Source organism: Anoplopoma fimbria, chromosome 21, assembly GCF_027596085.1.
Source record: "Anoplopoma fimbria isolate UVic2021 breed Golden Eagle Sablefish chromosome 21, Afim_UVic_2022, whole genome shotgun sequence".
In the NCBI taxonomy this organism is placed as follows: domain Eukaryota; kingdom Metazoa; phylum Chordata; class Actinopteri; order Perciformes; family Anoplopomatidae; genus Anoplopoma; species Anoplopoma fimbria.
In genome coordinates, this window is record NC_072469.1 from 4,687,252 (window position 1) to 4,700,386 (window position 13,135).

Below are 13,135 nucleotides of genomic sequence, written 5' to 3' on the forward strand. Positions count from 1 at the left end.
AGGTGTGAATTGGCATCAAAGAGGCCAATGCACCAGCTGTATGTTAGCTTTAAGCTAACTAGCAATAGAAGTCTTTGGGAAGTGTGTTTGTGTTCAGCTCGACCTCTGAATGAACCGAAAATGACGTCCTGTTAGTTCCCTCCCGTCTCTTTCTGCCCTCTCGCCTCATAAAGCCTCAGAATATGTGCAGATTTTTCGCTCAAGTTGACACATTGTTACCAACCGAGACAGCGAGTCTGTGTTTTTGTCGTAATGGCAAAATGTGGTCCTCGTGGTCCGTAGTGGGAACTACCACAGAAGTGGTTTCGAGCACTTTGCTAGGTATTTATATTTCTGTCTGTCTGAGGACAGATTTTGTCAATAGAGTCACAACTTTGCAAGATGCAGTCACCAAACTTTACATGTGTGTAGTTGAGATCAAAATTAATGAAGAGTTCAAAGAAGAGTGTAATCCAAGCAAGGGAGCCAACCCTGGCGCAACGGCTTGTGTGATCACATCGCAAGATGGTCTCTAGTCAATTTGCCTTATGGTCTATTTGATTTTAAATAAGACCATCATTTACTAAATGAACATCATGCTGTGTTGAAGAAGACTTGAAACTAGAGATTGAGACCATAAACTCATGTTGACAATGTTTACTGAGGTAATAAATCAAGAGAGAAGTAGAGTCATTTTCTCATAGACTTCTATACAATCAGACTTCTTTTTGCAACTAGAGGAGCCGGCCCCTGATGAGCTAGAAAGAATGCAAGTTTGAGACGCTTCCTCATTGGCTTCTTTCATTAGAACCGCCTCACCACGGGCATTTTTGCTTGTTTCATCTTTCCTTTGACTTTGCATGCATTCAAAGTCATATTTTAAAAATTGCAATGAATTTCGAGCAGTAAATCTGCCAGTTTCATTGTAGACTTTATACTTGACGAGCAGCACAAGAACGGAAGCTTAGCAACAGAGTTAATGAAAGCAGGACTTAATGAACAGTTCGTCAGCTAACAGAGATAATTGTCATATGCAAGAACAATCAAATCAAGTGAATAGAATCAACAGACTTCACACATACTTACAAGTAATAAAATAAGGCATGAATTGAATCTTGTCAGACTGAAAAGATGGCTGAGGTCATTCTTTTCTTCTCTGCCAGAGTGGTCTGCTTCATAAATGGTCTTTTTCCTCTCCGCCTGTGTGTTTGACTTCACATGTGACCTTGAATAACACAAAAGAACTTCATAATAATTCACCACCAATAATGGAAAGTCTATCGGTAAAGTTTTTCCTATTTCTCCACCTATGGACGAGCGCCTTGGGAAAATTACTGTCAAGCTTTTCATTATGTCATTTTCAATTTTGTGCTATCAATCAATTTGAAAGTATATGTACGTGGAAGAGAGAGAGACAATTATCTGGACAGCTGGTTCAAATATGAGTTTGATGTATGTCTTTGCTCCTGCTACACTGAAATGACGACACCTCTTCACATTTATTTATCTATATAATTTTCTACCTCTGTGATTGCATATTGACAGCTACCTATTAACCCAAGGTATATTTATTTGGCGGTATGATGTAGGGTGCACACAGTAATTATTTCCGCCAAGAGGATCATGTGATCGCTCGCATGTGTGTTCGTGCCTCTGCGTCTGTCCAAGGCTAATCTTGCACTCTGCTGCAGCAAACTGCTTAATATTTTAGGTCGACAGCCATGGCTGCTAGGGATGAGTATCTTTAGGGTATTATCTATACTAGGTCTCTTATTGATACTGCTTATCGGTTTGGTTCCTTATCGATACTTTAATCGGTTCTTTTTGATTATTCCGTGAGAAAAAAGACAATTCATTAACAATAGAATTGACATTACTTGATTATTATGTGTACAGCTTGAGCAGCAATACAAAAAGTTCCAAAATCTTTAAAATACATTCGCAGCTAAACAATTAGCGATAAATGATTAGCTTTCATTTATTAGCCTATTCTTATTAGCAATCTCTGTATAGCATCGCTAACGTTACCTGCATAGGACGAGGATGGGAGGCCGCTCGCAAAACAGTCGAAAACTGTGTGTTTCTGCAGATTGATGTTCTGCTTGTCCACCAAATATTTATATAATTGCTTGTATTACCTCCTTTACTTGTGAGGATTTTATTGCATTTGTGACAACGAGTGTTATCAGCATTTATTCGAGTAAAATACAGTCGCTTTGGATCTTTTTGTTCTCCCTGCCATGATGTGAGTCTCACGCTATACTGAGCCGTAGTCTGTGCCCAGGGACAGAAAGCAGTTTGCACTTTTTTAATTATTTTTTGTTTTTTTGGACTGTGTGTTTGGCTTACAGCTAACAGCTAATGGAACTACCAGTACACACACTGCTGAGTACGTCGCTGCAAATCATTTGCTTCTATGCTGGCACACAGCTTGTTTTTGGGTTGGAGTGAAATGTGTGTTTTACGACGCTGTGGTGTTGAGGTTTAGTCCGTTGTGGTTTTATTCATTCAATCACATAATACTGCAGGTGCTGTTGCAGACACACCTGGCTGAAATCTGTACTCTGCTTAGTGCACCTATCTAGTTCAGAAGGTACTTAAATATCTTAAAGGCATATTTGTGCGTGTAACTGTGTGTGTATGCACCTGTTAAGCATAGCTGATAATGCGCAGGTCAAAAGATATGTCTGCTTGAGAAAAAAAACCTGGTTGAAAGGTTTACTGTAGATTATTAGGCTGTTTCAAAAGCGATACTTCAAAAATACTTTGAACTAAATGAATCCTAATTGGTCACCTATTAAATCTAGATGTCAATCAGTGCATTTGTAAAATAAAATTGCTTTTTGGTCTCATGGTCCAGGTAAAGGAAAAAAAAAGAGCCATAACAGTATATCTGCTTTGTTTAATTGCTGTCTTTATGTTAGCTCTTTAAATTGCTGCCACATCACCTAGATAAAAGGTGGTTGGCTGGATTTATAGCTTAGCAGCATGGCTAATGTCCTAGATTTAGGAATGAAGTAGTCATGGATAGCAGGTTCCTCATTCATGCTTTGGTAAGTTAAATAGGTTCACATTCTAATGATAAAATAGTAGAGTTAAGTTGTACAACATGCATTTTTGTTGTTGATCTTCTTGGCGTTGTTCTTGTTCTTAGATGTAAAAACTGCTTGAACACAGTGTTGAAAATGCAAACTCACGAGGTCCATTTGAACGGAGCTTGAGTCTCTAACCTTAATTCACAATTTGCTAGATTGCCTTGTTAGTTTCTGTCAGTCTTTTATCTCAGAGAGACAACAGTGTCCCAGCAACGTTTGCACTCCTCACTTAATGATGTTCTGTGTTTTCATTTGGTTTAATATTGGTTTAATATTGGTTTAATATTGCCCTTGGCCTCAGAGCAGAAGTTGCTTTTTTTAGTGTAACTTCATTTTTTAGTTCTTCAATGCCTCTATATCCCTGTTCATCTGTTCCCATGTGAACATCTAACTCCCTCTGTCTGCTCTGCGTTATCTTCAACCATATCTTGGGTCCAATCCAGTCAATCACATAAATGTCAGAGTTTGAGAGGGAAACATCACTCATTATACTGAAATCACAAGCTTCAGTGACACAGATCCGGACCTGAAACCACGCTATCCTCTCCTTGTATTTGGGTTGTTTATTGTTGTTTTTGAACTGTGACTTCCAGGGCAGACAACTTAGAGACAAACGGGGCTGCCAGTCTGTTTGTGCATCTGCCAAAGCAGAATAAACATAGGCAACCATGCCTGACTAGGGCTCTAATGAGTGTACTAGAAAGGGTCAACATCTTAGAGAAAATGAGCGAGCCGGACACAAAACACCCACAAACACACACAAGCCCTCATAACTTCAATTACAAACTGAGTAATTGCACATTTGTAAGAAGAGCCAGACCACACTTAGTACTCCCAAGTGACTTACCCTAAATCAGAGTATCTCTCTAGGCCTAAAAGGTTCCTTTGTTTGCCTGTTACAAAGGCATCAAACAAAAGCCCCAAAAAAATCATCTACTAACAAACTTTTTAACTACTCAGCCAGCCCATTATGACTTCCAGCTCTTCAAATAGCAGCTTGGTCAATGATTCCAAACTATGACGCTTTACGTGGCCGTTGCTATGGCGGGAGTAAAGGAGGAAGTCACTCATGTAGTATAGAGAGTGATATAATCTGCAGATCAGTGCATGTGTAAAAGAAAGAGCTTGTTTGTCTCAAGGTCCAGGTAAAGAGAAATAAAAACACGAGCCATAACAGTATATCTGCTTTGTTTAATTGCTTTCTATATGTTGGCTCTTTAAAATGCTGTTACATCAACTCGATAAAAGAAGGTTGGCTGTGTTTATCTCTTAGCAACATGGCTTATGTCCATAGATTTGGGTCTGCTGTAGTCAGGATTGGCAGGGTCGTCATTCATGTATTGTTAAATGGAATTGTTCTGCCAATGTTCACATGGTAATTATAAAACAGCAAAATCCATTAAAGTTATACAAGTGAATAGGCTTTGATTAAAGTAAGCTCAAGCTACATCATGCTGGCCACTGACTTGAATACACTGTGCATGAATAGTGGAGAACTGGATTTTGAAAATGTTTTACAAGGTAATTTCGATACTTTTCTTTTATTTAGGAATCTTTTCACCATTGAAGTCTATTGTTACTCAAATCAAAGCTCATGCGGCTGCCATATTACGGGAAGACGATAAATATAGCAATTTTTGTGGCATTTTTCTCGGGGCTACATGGGTGACTGAATACTGAATACTGAATAATTTTTTTGATCAAAGCACACAAGCGTATCCCACTAAAAGGGAGTGAGATTTCAATCACCATAAGGGGAGTCCTCTCAGAGCACAATGGATTACTACGAGTGTAGAAGCAGGGCAGCGACACTCTAAAAAATTGGGGTACTTTTGTTGCAAGAATAACAAACGTTTAAAAAAAATCTTGTGTGCAATTAGGGAGTGCAAATACTCCCACAAGATATTTTTAGAGAATACATCCTTCATATAACAGGAACAATTACATTTGATTTGTCCTGATGGTATTTCTTCAAGAGCCCATGTCAGGGTTGCAGAGTGGACAGGAGGTGAGACTTTCTCTCTCTTGCCGTGGGTTGATGGTGTTTTTGTTCTTTTAATCAAATTTGTTGCACAAATACAAGATGTTGTTATATTGGTGTGAGAAAACAGACATGGTAGAATCTTGCAGGAAGGAAGAGCTACAGTGTCCAAGACTTTCTGCCACCTGCTCCACTTTAATCTTATTAGCAACATGAGGTTAATTCAATTCAATTCAATTCAGTTTATTTTATATAGCCCAGAATCACAAATTACAAATTTGCCTCAGAGGGCTTTACAATCTGTACACATGCGACATCCTCTGTCCTTCCCTCACATCGGCACAGGAAAAACTCCCCTAAAAAACCCCTTTAACAGGGAGAAAAAAGGAAGAAACCTCTGGGAGAGCGACAGAGGAGGGATCCTTCTCCCAGGATGGACAGAATGCAATAGATGTCATGTGTACAGAATGAGCAGCATAACAGAGATACAACACATTCAATGTATATGACATAAATGATTCATATAATAAGACTACTTATAATAACAGCAGCAATTATTACAGTAGAATTATAGTTATGAAAGCGTCCATTTTAATTTACCTTTCATATGATGTGATTACATTGAATTGAAGGAAGGAAGTAATTGGACACTTTTATAAATATTTACAGAGAAAGAGAGAGCCGAGGCAGAGGGTGAAAATGACTCATCCTTGAACTTGGCTGAAATCGATTGTGTCATACCGAGAGGAAAATGTGTTCTCCCTGAGGAGAGGTAAAAGGAGTAAAGGACAGAGGAAAGGCAGGAGGTGCAAGAAGGATAAAGTAAAAAAAATAAAATAAAAAGGCTTCTCCAAAAACAAAACAAAAGCACACAAAGGTGCAGAAACACGTGTGCAAAAAAGAATGTTTGGCTTTCATAGACCAACAACTAATCATTATTTCCTTTAGCTTCTGTTCCTTTTTTATCTTTTTGAGATGTTTAAGGTTTTATTTGACTTTTTCTATACACATATTATTTCTGAGATCTACCATGAAGGTTATCTTGCAGATGTTTTCCTCTAGAAAACTTAAAGTAAAGAAAACTATTGAATGAAGAAGTTTGACATAATCAAAATATGTATTCAAAGAGTTGGCAAGAACAATATGAGCATAAACATTTCAGTGCATACCAGGAAGGTAATCTTCCTTTAATCTCATCTAATCTTCATCACCTGTCCTTGCTGCTACAGATGAATACCACCTGACCTGAATTACCTGAATTACCCAGCTCCTATCACTTGTTAGCTCTATCACAAAAGGCTGTGCACCATTTGGCCATGCTTTATACTGACTTTAAATCTTATGTCAAACAGCTGCAGGTGTAAACTTTAATCTAAGCTTTGTAAGTGTTGACAGTGCAGGGACATTTAGATTCAGTCACAAAAAGCCATGTGAAATATGTGTTTGTAGTTGTATTGTTTACAGTAGTGCATGTGGTGCGCTTGCCTCAAAAAGCCATCAATTCAATTCGGCATATGCCATTTAATCTACTGATAACCTTCTCAAAATATCTTTGGGTTTTAAAAAATCACACTGACCCAGAGTCGAAGATGACGTCTTATTTTTGCCTGTAGGTGTGTCGTCTTAAGAACAGTTATTGGTTTTTAGTTGTTGCTGCAGATTGCCCTTTGGTTTTCTCCTGTGGCGACTGATTGATGAAGGTTACATTAGTTGAAGCTGAATGGCACAACACAGCTATGGGAACCTTTTGGGTTTTGCAGAGGTCAAACCTGTGACCTTTACCCTACGATATATTGTCTCTTGAGGCTGCTCTTTGCTGTAATTACTTTTACGGGTGCAGTGGTTGAGTTATAAAGAGACATAGCTTCAGGCCTGGAGTTATTGATTGGCAAATCAAGCATCTGGCTAAAGCTGTTTGGATCTGATGCTTCTCTCTGTTCGTTAAGGATTCTCTTGAACTAATCAGTGGCAGTGATGAGCAACAATGCCAATATAATTATTCCACGGCTTGAACTCATTGACAACGAATGATATTGAAGACCGGTCAAGGGAGAAATCTCAGTTAAGCTTCTGTTTCCAATCGGTGTGATCTTCATGGATGTGGCTCATAATACAATACAAGTTATCAATCCTGTTCCATCTTGGACCCTTATCTCCTAGAAAGTCATGTTTAAAGCAGAACAGGATTGATTCCACATTTAGCAACTGGAGTGCAATGGAGTCTGAGGTTAAAAATTTCAAATTGTGCGCTCAAATGAGTAATTTATAATCCATAAACATGAATGAATAGAGAATAATAAACAATATTGTGTGCAGTTTAACACACTTTGGATGGATGTGAAAGACAAAGTACTTCAAGTTACCTCCAACCAAAATAAAACAAAACTATAAAGAAAAAGTGCCTGACAACTTTTTAGTTTTTTTTTAAATTAAATAAATTTTACCAAAAATGCAACTGCTATCCTTCTGCTAACAATTCTTCTTAATGACTGCAGAAGCCACTTTAGTTAGAAACAGTTACAGCCCAAATAACAAATTAATGCAAAATATTTTTAGATACATGAAAACTCTGCTGCAACTATTGGCCAGAAGCTATATTGCATAATGCTGACGAAAGAGCAAAGACTGAGATGACGCAATTATGGTATTTCTTTCTTTTTCCCAGTCCCTTATTAGTGTAGTATGTATGGGAAAAGTTATTATAAAAACTACTGTTAAAATATGAACGAATAGTTTATCATATCAATGGCACACAATTAATGCTGTCATTATGAGCAAGATATACAAAATACACAGGAATGAAATCAACCCATTCATTAAAAAGAGTAATGAGGGGGGGAGGTTTGTTAGCAATCGCAATTTCTGCAGGCAAATGCTGTCACCAACAATGCTTCTAAAAATAAACTCTAATCTCAGAAAACAATAATAACAGAAAAATAATAAAGAGATTGCTTTTCCAATTAATAACAGACCGGCGCAGGTCGAGCTCATTGTAGGAAGGCAGGAATACAAACGTCAAAGATATGTTGATTAGAAGGTATATGTAATACGTCCAACACAAGCGTTTCCACTCGAACGTGATTGAGAATGCATTTTAGTCTTGTGGGAAGGGAATTTTTAGCATATTTCTAGCATTCTTGATGGGACGGATTTCCACAACACAAGGCTAATTTAACCCTCCTATTATCTTTGGGGTCAATTTAACCCCATTCAATGTTTAACGTCTTATTTAATGACTTCCTAATTTAATGTGGACAACTGGGTAAACATAAAATGAACATGATGATATGTTTTCCTGTACACATACTGTACGCATCGGTGTTCTTTGGGGTCAATTTGACTCCAGGCTGTTTTAGCTGTATAAAACATATAAGAAATATCAACATTTTACACACATTTGTTTTGGTTGTTTTGGATGATATTGAGGTCACTATAACATGCAGTTTTATAATCTTCAAAAAGCTTTAGGGCCCTAACCTAACATAACCATAACTGTAGTAGTGCGAGAACCACCGATAGTTCACACAACATAGGGGTGGAGCAAACATATAAAAGCTTGCACAGCAGCCTTCTCTCTCAACTGAAAATGACTTCTAAGGAAAGGTTTTCTGTCAATGAGGTGTTGTCACATCTCTTTGACCATGAAAGTGAGTAGAGGAGAATTTGTCTGAGACAGAGGATGATGTTGAGGAGGACCCTGATTATGAGGCATCCTCCTCTGATGAGAATGAGACCCTCAGTGTTGACCCTCCTGTTGTCTCTCAACCACCAGCAAACACACTACCTTCCAAAAATGGAAAGTTATTATGGTCCGTCTCCCCACTTGAACAACAGGGTAGACTTAGTGCTGCTAATGTCATCAAAATGGTTCTAGGCCCCACCAGATACGCTGTCAGCCATGTCCAAGACATACAATCAGCATTTGAGCTCTCCATAACACCATCAATCGAAAAGGATATACTTGAGATGACAAATCTAGAGGGGAGGCGCGTGTATGGGGACCATTGGAAAGACTTGGATGTGACCCACTTGCAAACCTACATTGGGTTGCTCATTTTGGCAGGAGTGTACAAGTCAAAAGGCGAAGCAACAGCAAGCCTTTGGGCTGCTGACACTGGAAGGGCAATATTTCCAGCCACCATGTCTCTAAACACATTCCATGTTTTCTCCTGTGTCATACGCTTTGATGACAGAGAAACAAGGCAGGGCCGACGAGAGCGTGACAAACTCGCAGCAATACGGGATGTATGGGACAAGTGGGTTCAGCGATTACCCTTTCTTTACAATTCCGGCCCCCACGTGACTGTGGATGAATGTCTGGTTGCATTTTGTGGGCGCTGTCCCTTCAGACAATACATGCCGAGCAAACCGGCCAAATATGGAATCAAAATATGGGCAGCATGTGATGCACAGTCCAGCTATGCCTGGAATATGCAGGTGTACACTGGTAAATCCCCTGGGGAAGCACCTGAATAAAATCAGGGCATGAGGGTGGTACTTGACATGGCTGAAGGACTGAATGGTCATAACATTACTAGTGATAGTTTTTTTACATCGTACGCCGTGGTGTACGATCGTACGCCCTGTTTGTCAAATTGACCCCGAACATAATACATGTTACTATTCTTGATAACAGAAATTGTTTTTCATTCCAAATGTTATAGATAACAAAAATATGTACTTAGAAATAATATAAAGCCATTAAAGCACCAAAAAGATATCTCTTTCCAATTTTAGGTCAATCAGTGAGATTTTATGGTGATCTGCATATTTCTCCATAGTCGCGTAACAGGTATTCTGGATGTATAAGGGTTGTTTTATTTTAAGGGCTATTTAGGTAGTCAGCAAAGTAACATACAGTTCCTGACACATAAACTTGGGTAACAATTTTAATTATAATCATTTTCTGGAGGTTTAAACTGCTGGGGTCAAATTGACCCCAAGGATAAAAGATGTTCGTAAATTTGAAGGTAACAGGAGGGTTAAACGTTGCATATTTCAATACCTATTCATAACGGGGATATAAGGGGGTACAATGGCTCTGGATCAGGGCCAGCATCTGAAAGGTTTTGCAACTGCTGTGCAACCATTACCAAAATGCTCTATCATTATGTAAATGTATAGAGACTGCTGTTGACGGAGCAGCTGACAGGTCAAGGCTAAAAATGGGTTGTAAGTACAAGGTTGCTCCTACATGGACAATAGTGAACGTCAGTCATCTGTTTGTTGATGTCATTCCTCAATATTAAGCCGTTGATCATTAGACCTCGAACCTTGAATTTGATCCATCTTCAATTCCTGCTTACAGAGCACATACATGGTGACAGTACAATAATAGAAAAATGATTCCATGCCTTTGGGACTACAAATGAGCAAAGAACGAAGAAAAGAGAAACAACATGTTATCATTTTCTGATCAAAAATACACATGAATTGAATGTGGAAAGAATCCGTTCATGAACCCCACATGATGAGTCACATTCATGCATGACAACTCCACAAAAAAAAAATTATAATATTGGAAGAAAAAGAAAGGGGCAAAAAGTATTTCCCCAGCTCATTGTTAATTTCAGAGCCTCGGGCAGAAATACGCCCCGAGTCCTTATTAATTTCTGACCCTGATATTAACCCCTACTAAAATTTAATTTGCTCTGAGAGAGGAAGAGCGTGCAGATTCTGCTCGGAAAAGTATAAGTGGTTTGAAGGTGTTCCATATCTTCCACATCACAACTTACTGTAAAGGATTGAACATCTAGTGACACATAATGCTCACTCAAATGTGGAAAGTGAGCATTGACTGATTTCTTGCTGCATCTGACAGTAGTGCAGATATAAAGGCATCAGTGTTTGCAGGTTATGATGCTTTTGGAAACAACTAATTTAGTGCTTTCTTATTAGAATTCAGTTAATATAATGCATTCAAAAAATGGGAAAAATACATTTGATCCATATTGATTTTTTTAAAATTTTTGGCAAGGAAGTTTGAATGGTAAAAATGCTATTTTTTTTGCAATTTTCATGACTTATTCTCATGGCTCTGTGTAAGGAAACTGAAATAACCATCCCTGTTTGTCTTTTTAGTACGTTTTCACCTAACAACATTGGACTGTGTCTCTGTCTTTCTCCTCCTCTGGTTTCCTGTAATCAAAAGCCAGCCCTTGCCAGAGGTCAAAGTGTCATCTTGTTGACTGGAGATTGGAGGGTGAACTCTGTGTGGTGGTGGTTGATGTGGGTAATGGTGTGGATAAATGGATACTGATGCTTTTCCCAACTCAGCCACTCACTCACGGCCAAACGAATCCCCATGGCAGACTGAGAGAAAGAACCTGAGAAGGACGGAGAGAAAGCAGAAGTAAACTGACTTTCATTTCACTCCGTCAATTTCTCTTGTCTACTTCAATGTGGATTAATATAAGTTTTTAAAAATGCTTTGATTGAAGGACATTTAGGTCATACATGTTTCCTTTCATTTGCTTTGCTCTTTAATCATCAATGTATTGGCCTGACAGCAAAAAAAACTCATCCAAATGGAATACCAAAAGCTTTTCACTTTGAACTCTTTGATGAAAAATGTCTTTGGTCATTCTCAGTTTGATGCTGGCAGTGTACGAGATGATAGGATCCATACCCCAAGGAAGTGATTTGCATATTTTGACTATTCAATTTTGCCATTATTGATCTAAATGTTAAGCATTTCATATGGAAATAAACATCCTTTAAAACACTCAAGGGGTTTGCTTTACCAACTGGTAGGTTGATTGGTCTAATATAACACAATAAAATGTGATAATAATTTTAAATCACAACTTGACTCATGAAGAAAGGATGGCTAACGCAAGCTCCTTTACATAACGCAACATATGTCTAATGTGCATTAAACATTACGTCCATTATGTTATCAGATTTTTACTACACAATTGATGTGTCAGTCAAAAAAAGTCAGTCAAATTCATCTTTTATTTATGTTTATTGTGTGTTTTGTCTCTTATAACTACGAAACAAAGAGTGTAAGGTATATCTCGAAACCCCTACTAATCATCAACAAAGAGTAACAATTAGTGAGAGTCAGTTAACTTGTGCTGTGTTCACGCTACTAGTGTCAAAAGAAACAAAACCGTCAAGAGTGGCCAGCTACTGTCAGCTAGTTGATAGTCCACTTCCAAGATTGTTAGCCTAGCTCTCACATGTTTTCCAACCAAATATGAGAGAACAACATCGTGGCCTACAAAGTCAATAACAGAAGATATTTGCTGAGTCTACGGATCCTTTGATAATAAAAAAAATAACAAAGCCAATTTTTAGGATTTCTTTGGCTTTCCCTGTTCTAAAACATAATCAAAGAATCAAAAAGACTGGGAAATGAAAAAAAGATGACATGTTACAAAAGTCCTTGACAGCAAATGTGTTTACTTGCACTAGAATAATATGTAGTATTGTATACAGTATGTATGTATTACTCTAAAAACATGTTCAGATCCATCTTACCTTGGAGTTAAAACAATTAATAATTGAAATCAGGTTACTGCAGAAAGCTGGGACTAACCAACCCACTGAAGTGCATGTAAACACACCACTGTATTGATCTGAATGTATGCTGCCACAATACACAGCACACTTTTTAAGACTGCTGTGTGAGCAGATGACACGTTTGGTGTACCAAATCAGTAAAGTGTCTAAAGCCAGCACACATGAAAGGGGTAGTAAAATATTTTTAGATTTCTTATAATATTTTTTTCAATTATTTTATTTGAGGACTTGAATCACCTCACCGCACTCCTGTCCAAACAAACAAACTCAGAAAATGAATTATTTATCAAGACTAAATGTCAACTCCAATGCCAGCAATAGCTCTGTGAGGCTGTACTAGTATTTAAATGGTAAATGTAAATGTAAATGGTACTTGTATAGCGCTTTTCTAGTCTTCCGACCACTCAAAGCGCTTTTACACTACTAATCAATCACCCATTCACACCCATTCATACACTGATGACAGGGGCTACCATGTAAGTATTCCATGATAAATACCATGTATTTATGTTGCCTCAACTTGAGCATTGGCTTGTGTTTGAATTCAGTAAGT